Source organism: Equus przewalskii, chromosome 3 (genome assembly GCF_037783145.1).
Source record: "Equus przewalskii isolate Varuska chromosome 3, EquPr2, whole genome shotgun sequence".
NCBI classification, from domain to species: Eukaryota; Metazoa; Chordata; class Mammalia; order Perissodactyla; family Equidae; genus Equus; species Equus przewalskii.
This window is the reverse complement of record NC_091833.1, coordinates 32,678,847-32,686,168: the sequence shown is the minus strand read 5'-3', so window position 1 is coordinate 32,686,168 and position 7,322 is coordinate 32,678,847. Positions and strand designations below refer to the sequence as shown.

Genomic DNA, 7,322 nt, shown 5'->3' with positions numbered 1-7,322 from the left:
ATGCCACAACTAGAAGGACCCACAGCTAAAATATACAACTATGTACTTGGAGTGGGGGAGAAAAAACAGGGGGAAAAAAAGAAGATTGGCAACAGTTGTTAGCTCAGGTGCCAATCCTTAAAAAAAAAAAAAGAAAGAACTTATATCCAGAACATAATTAATAAAAAGATTCCCCCCTGAGGTCTCTAGCAGAGGCAGTTTATTGCACGGCTCTTTGCTGCCAGACATCCCAGGCCTTTTAAGGTAGGGAAGGCGGTGGGGACAACCTGCACTTTGCTCAGGAATACCTGACTTGTTGCAACATTTAATTATCCGTTCGATCGTTACAGAAAAACTCTCACCTGTAACCGATAGCTGTTGCTGCAATAGTATATTGCCCATACTTCTAACTCTCGTGCTATCTTTATATGCCAGGTTTTAATATCCTTGAGCCTGGGCAAGTTCTCAGGCTTTTAGAAGAAATGTGATTTGCTTGCACAAAGCTGATTGGTTTTGAGAGATCATTAATGTCCTTGAAGTGGTTTTTGTGGGTGCGGAACAAATGGTAGGTTTGAATTGGCCCCCCTTGTAAGAGTATTGAAATTAAATCTGCTTAACTTAGGAAGTCATGTTCATGCCCTGATTTTATAGACAAGTGTCCATAAATAAACATTGCGATACTCGAAGGAAAAAAAAAAGAGAGAAGAAAAAGATGGAACAGCCGCTGCACTAGCAAAAGAGCAAAAAAGCATATGAAAAGGCAATCAAAATCAAAAGTCATGGAAATGCGAATCAAAACCACAATAAGCTATCACTACACACCCATCAGAATGGCTAAAACTGAAAAGACTGACGACAGCAAATGCTGGGAAAGAGGTGGAATAGTTAGAACCTCCGCACACAGCTGGCAGGACTGCAGACTGGTACAAGCACTTTGGAGAACACGGGTTAAACCTGCGCCTGTCCTGAGCCCGGAGCATCCTCTCCTGAAGCCGCCCCCAAACGAGATGAGTGCATGGAGCCCCCAATCACACACACAAGAAACTGAATTGCAGCTTTATTCCTAACAACCCCGAATGTTGGAGTGGACACAGCCCAAATATGAATCAGCTGGAGGCCAAGTTGAACCCACCGCAGTCTCTCCGTACAATGAAATACGACGTCACAACGAGAAAGGACAAACCCGCCCTCGCTCGGCGGCAAGGAGGCGGCTCACAGACGTCACGCCGAGAGAAGGACACCTGGGAGTCTGACTTCACTTACACAAAGCTCAGGGCCAGGCAAAGCTAAAGTGAGAGAGGTCAGAACAGGGGTCACCTGGTGGTGGCGGGGGTAGGGGGGAGTCGGGGGCCGGTGAGGGTTGAGCAGGAATTGACGGAGTCAGCAGGGAGCCTTCCCGGACGGGAATGTTCGACGTCTTGCTCTGAGGGTAAGTACACAGGTGTGTACACGTGGAAAATTCATCCTGCTGTAGACGTAAGGTCTGCACAACAAAAATGAATACCACGGCCAGGCCAGCCCGGTGGCACAGTGGTCAGGTTCACACGTTGCCCTTCGGCAGCCCAGGGTTCCCCAGCTGGGATCTCGGGTGCGGACGTGGCACTGCTTGTCAAGCCATGCTGTGGTAGGTGTCTCGCATATAAAGTAGAGGAAGATGGGCACTGATGTTAGCTCAGGGCCAGTCTTCCTCAGCAAAAACAGGAGGATTGGTGGCAGATGTTAGCTCAGGGCTAATCTTCCTCAAAAAAAAAAAGGGAATGCAATGGCAACTGATAACTGACAAGTTGAGGGCAACAGACAAGATGTTGGCTCAAGGAAAGACTCCTGGCGTACCCTCCCCAGGTCAGGCTCTAAGACCCAATGACGTGCAATGTGGGCAGCCCAGGCCCACAGGTGCAGGAAGGTGTATGACTCACCTGGGAAACCAATCAGGACGTGAAAGTTGGCCGCATCCTGGCAGATAAGGAAAAGATTCGCTCCTTAGTTTACTCAACACAGAACGAAGGGCCACAGTTTATCAGGCAGTTAAGCACACAGGGTGCGTGTGTGTGTGTGTGTGTGTGTGTGTGTGATACGCATGTGCGTACACACAAGTGGTCGATTTTTTTACATAAGAAGTTATCTTCTAGTACAAGTGAGAATTCTTCAAGGTGGTGCACGGGGGCTGACTCAAGGGCCTTGGAAAGAGAAATATTCAGAAACTGGGTAAAATCTGTCTGCTCTGAAGATGTGAACTTCGACCCCATTGGCTTAGGTGTAGTTTCTCTTTCACAGACTCGATGGCTCTATTTGTTCAAGGTGGGTCGAGATATAATTTACCAGTTGCTAATCTTGCCCCATGGTGGTCTAATGGTTAGGACTGGGTGCTCTAACCGCTGTGGTCCAGGTTCGTTTCCCGTCAGGGAACCACACTGCCCGTCGGTCAGTTGTCATGCTGTCGCGGCTGTGTGTGGCTGTGATGCTGAAAGCTCTGGCACCAGGATTTCAGGCACCAGCACGTCACCCATGGTGGACAGGTGTCAGCAGAGCTTCCAGACTAAGACAGACTAAGAAGAAGGACCTGGCCACCCACTTCTGAAAAAAATGGCCATGAAAACCCTGTGAATAGCAGCGGCGTCCGACGTGGCACTGGCAGGTGAGGGATGGCACAGGAGGACTGGGCAAGGCCACACACACGGGCAGAATCGACTCCACCGCACTAACAACGAGGAAATATTGCCCAATCTATTTCTTTACTGTAGAAGGGTAACAAATAAAAATCCGAGATAACTCTATGTTTGTTTATATCCTAAAATTCATTACTTTTAAATGCACGTTCATTCATTTATCAGATGTTTATTAAGTTCCTGCAATGCGCTATGTATCTAAGTCATAACCATCCTCCAAGGAGGGTCAAAGCCTATAAAACTTTAACATAAGGAAAAAGAATTGCATTAAGCATTCCATAAATTTTTTTGCCTTTCAAATGTAAATTTTATTCCTATTTATTATTAGTGGAAGAGTTGTAAACAGTCCTGAAAAAGAACAGCTCTTCAGTGTATAAGGATGCTAAGCATAGATCAAAAATATCTATGACGTTTGGGGCTATTGCTAGGAGATACTGGTTTACCAAAAAGATAAATTCTGACATGTAGCGTAGATGAGTGTTTTTGAATCTTAATATGCATAAGTAACTCGAGGCACTTATTCAGGACATTTAGGGTGGGGTCCAAGAGTCTTCGTGTTTAGTCACCGAAGCCAAATAACCCAGAATAAGTTTCCCCATACGCATCTCCACGTTACCTTTGCAGACATGCAGCAAATATATCTCCAACAAATGTATGGCTTAAGTACAGGAAAAAGTTAGCACAACAATAATGATTTGCCTCTAAATAGAATCACACATTTTGAGGACACCTTTAAAATGGTAAGCTAGAACTCCATCGTTGCGCTGGTTCTAAGAGACAAGACTCAGGACTTTGTAATAGTCTTCATTTACGAACAATCTTCGTTTCAGACTCTTGCGGTGTATGCTGGTTGTGTGTCAATGGGCAGAATGTGCCCGGTGTTTACCCCAATCCACTTACTAATGAGCTTTAATCATCTCGCTAAAAGGGGAGGCGGGGCCGTGGGGGCAGCTGGCCCTCCCCGCCAGCAGGAAAGGAACTAGTGCTGATCGCCTGTGCGAGACTTCCGTGGGGAGCGTTCCTGTGTCCCTCGGGAGCAGGCACTACTTAATCCATAATGTCCAAGTCCCTTCCAATTTCAAGACTCCGTGATGGCAGTTCAACTTCATCGTCACCTAATGGGTCTTCAGTGAGTAGCTTCTGAACTGAGGCAGTGAAATTCACGCCGGGTCATAATTTCTTTCGCTGTCATTTCATGTTTGACGGTGACGTGCAACCTGAGTACCTATAACGGAGGGATGCAAAGAAGGGACACAAGGCAGCGCTGTTTCCCAAGGCCACGGCATAAAGAGAGACCCTTCGATTCCCAGCTCTGCCTTCTAGCACCCAACGCAGAAAGCAAAGAGGAAGAGCTAATTGGCCGGGTGGGCTCGGGTGAGGCCAGCAACAGCAACGGCAGTCTCCAATTAACTTTCTCTTTTACAGAACGCTTGCTGTCACATCTTCCTGCTTGGTTCTCAAACACCCCTAGAGATGGGACAAGGACCATTGTCCCTATTTGACAGATGGGAAAACTGAGGCTCAGGAGGCAGAAGCCTCTTGACTTCGAGTCTGAGCTCTTCCCACTCCTCCATGTCGCTTTGCTCAGCCCGGGGCAGGCGGCCGCAGCTCACAGCTCTGTGTCCTCTTCTGGGAAGTGGAAGAGTTGAACCAGTTAGGACCTCGAGCCTCTTCCGGATCTAAAGAAATGCCTGGTTTCTCCAGGAAGAGTTGTTCTCCAAACCAAAAGACGAGCCAACCAGGAACTTGTGGGAGGCGCTGGGGAGAGGACACAAATGGCTGAAATTTCTTTACAAGTTAGTCATTTCCTTCCTGACAGCCTTCTTGCTCTGAGCTCTTCCTTCTCACCCTGGCATGCAGTCATGCAAATAAACGCATCGTCACTCGAGAGTCAAGCCGGAGATCTGTGCGACCCATACCTGCGTCACGCCCGGCCCCTGGAACACGTGTGAAAGTTGTGCTGGTGTGATGGTCGTGTGAGTTCCCACTGAGCCTCTGGAGGTGCATAAATTCTCTTTCCTCATTCCGCTCCGGTTCTCTGGGCTGCTCTCAAGGTCCCCTGGGGTTGGGGATTACCCCTTTGTAGAATAACTTCCAGGGGCTCTTTTTCAGATTTAAGTAAATGGACAACCTGATTGTTTCACGCCAGGATGTAGGCTCCTGGAGAGACAATGCTGCTTAACGACTGTGGAAACTCCCCCCGCAGAAGAGGCACCGTCACCCTTTCGAGCCGTGGATGTCAGATGTCTTTTCCCTAAAGACTATTCTCATGTTTTTACGTCCTCATTTGTTGCTTGGATCGGGTTACTCACTGTTTCAACACATAAGTCTCCCTGCGTGAGGCTACGGTCTGGACATGTGTGCCCCCCCAGAATGCCTGTGTTGAAGCCTAATGCCCAAAGTGGCGGCTTTAGGAGGTGGGGCCTTTGGGAGGTGATTGGGTCGTGAGGACAGAGCGCTCATGAACGGGATTAATGACTTAGAAGGGAGAATCCAGAGAGCTCCCTGGCCCCATCCGCCACGTGAGATTACAGCTAGAAGGTACCGTCTACGAGCCAGACATCGGCCTGGTCTCGGCAGTTGCAAAAGAAACATGACTGAACAGAGACCCTACGTGTGCATAGACTGGAAAATACAATGTCATAGAGAAGACCCGAGACTTTTTTGAAGATAATGTGGAGGACAACTCCACCAGATGTCCAGTATTGAAACTAAGAGAACGTGATAGGGACACAAATTACAGGCTGAAAGTAATGGAACAACAGAATCAGGCCAGAGACTGTCCCACTATACCTGTGAGGACTTGACGTATGAGAGAGGAGGCCGCGGAAAGCAATGGGGGAGGGGCGGGCTGGTCAGTAAATGGTGGAGGAACGTCAGCCCTCCACGTGGAAAATAGAGGAAAATGAGTTCCGTGAGGCACAACAAACACACAGCAAATTCAGATGGATTAAATGTTTAATTGTAAAAGACAACATGTAAAAATTCTTAGACAAACATATAGGGCAATAATCTTATATCCTTAGAGTAGGAGGGGATATTTTAGACAAGACACAAAAAAGCAGAAACCATACAGGAAATGAATGATACATTTAAATTTTCTATCCCACGGAAAAGAGAAAGGTAAACAAGACCACAGCCTAGAAGAGACTTGCAACAGAGAGTATAGACAGACTGTTATCCAGAAACTGCAAGAATTCCTACGAAATAGCAAAAAAAGCGGGCACACAACTGAAAGAAAAGTATGCAAAAGATAAAAATGAAATATAGAGTTACCATATGACCCAGCCATTCCACTCCTAGGTGTATATCCAAGAGAAATAAAAACATATATCCATTCAAAAACTTTTACACAAATCTTCATAGAAACATTATTCGTTATAACCAAAAACTAGAAACAACCTAAATGTCTGTTACCTGATGAATGGATAAACAAAATGTGGCACACCCATGCAATGGAATATTATTCAGCCATAAAAAGAATGAAGCGCTGACACACGCTACCACACAGATGGACCTTGAAAACATCATACTCAGTGAAAGACGCCAGTCACAAGGGACCACAGGTTGTATGATTCCATTTATATGAAACGTCCAAAATAGGAAAATCTGTAGAGACAGAAAATAGATTAGTGGTTACCTAGGGCTGGGGAGTTTGGAGGAAAATGGGTAAGGGTGTTCTCTCATTGGTTTTCTAAAAGTGATTGTGGCGATGGTTACACAAGTCTGTGAATATACTAAAAGCCATTGAATTGTACGCTTCTTTTTTTAAGTATGCTTTTTGGTGAGGAAGATTGACCCTGAGCTAAAATCTCTTCCCAATCTTCCCCTTTTTTTTTAATCTCCCCAAAGCCTCAGTACATAGTTGTATATCCTAGTCGTAGGTCATTCTAGATCTTCTATATGGGACGCCACCAGCATGGCTTGATGAGTGGCACACGGGATCCGAACCAGCAAATCCTAGGCTGCTGAAGCAGAGAGCACAAACTTAACCACTTGGTCATGGGCCCAGCCCCAAATTGTATACTTTAAATGGGTGAATTGTATGGTATGTGAATTATATCTCAATAAAGCTGTTTTTAAATATTTTTATCTAAATGGATAATTCATAGAAAAGAAAAATCCAAGAAGCCAATAATCATGCAGAAAGATGCTCACCTACAATAGTCATGAGGAAAACGCAAGTCAAAATGATGAGGCAGAAGTTCATTCTCATGGCGTCTGCCTCCCAGTCTCAGTCCCAAGCCTGGCGAAGGGCGTGGAGGACCGGGCAGCGTCAGACGTGCTGATGGCGTGAAGTGGTACCCGACCTCGGCAAACTCTGGGAATGTCTAAAGGGGGTGAAGACGCTCATCTCTGAGTCAAGAATTCCTCCTCTAGGCGAAGACCCTGGAGAAATCCCCACAGGTGTGCTCAAGGAGATACAGAAACAATGTTTATTTGGGCCACGTCTGTTACCGTGAAAACGTGGAAGCAACACAGATATACAGGTGGATGGATAAACTGTGGCACACGAAAGCAAAGAATACTGCAGTTCAAATGATAAGCTTTAAAAAAATAATTCTGAATCAAAATCACAAGTTGCAGACTAAATGCATGCAATAGCAAGTCTGTATATAAAGTCCGAAAACATGCACAACCGGACTAGGTGTTGTGACGGAGTCGCACGAGCGTAGG

At 46.2% G+C, this 7,322-nt stretch overlaps 1 long non-coding RNA gene across 1 annotated transcript; it reads right to left on the bottom strand.

Moving 5' to 3' along the window:
• Positions 1–2,928: 2,928 nt before the first annotated feature.
• Positions 2,929–6,976, bottom strand: LOC139082244 (uncharacterized). The gene is made up of 3 exons (XR_011538048.1): positions 6,804–6,976; positions 6,063–6,254; positions 2,929–4,403 (listed from the first exon to the last, which is right to left on the bottom strand). It is a non-coding gene; the product is annotated as an uncharacterized lncRNA (long non-coding RNA).
• Positions 6,977–7,322: the final 346 nt, after the last annotated feature.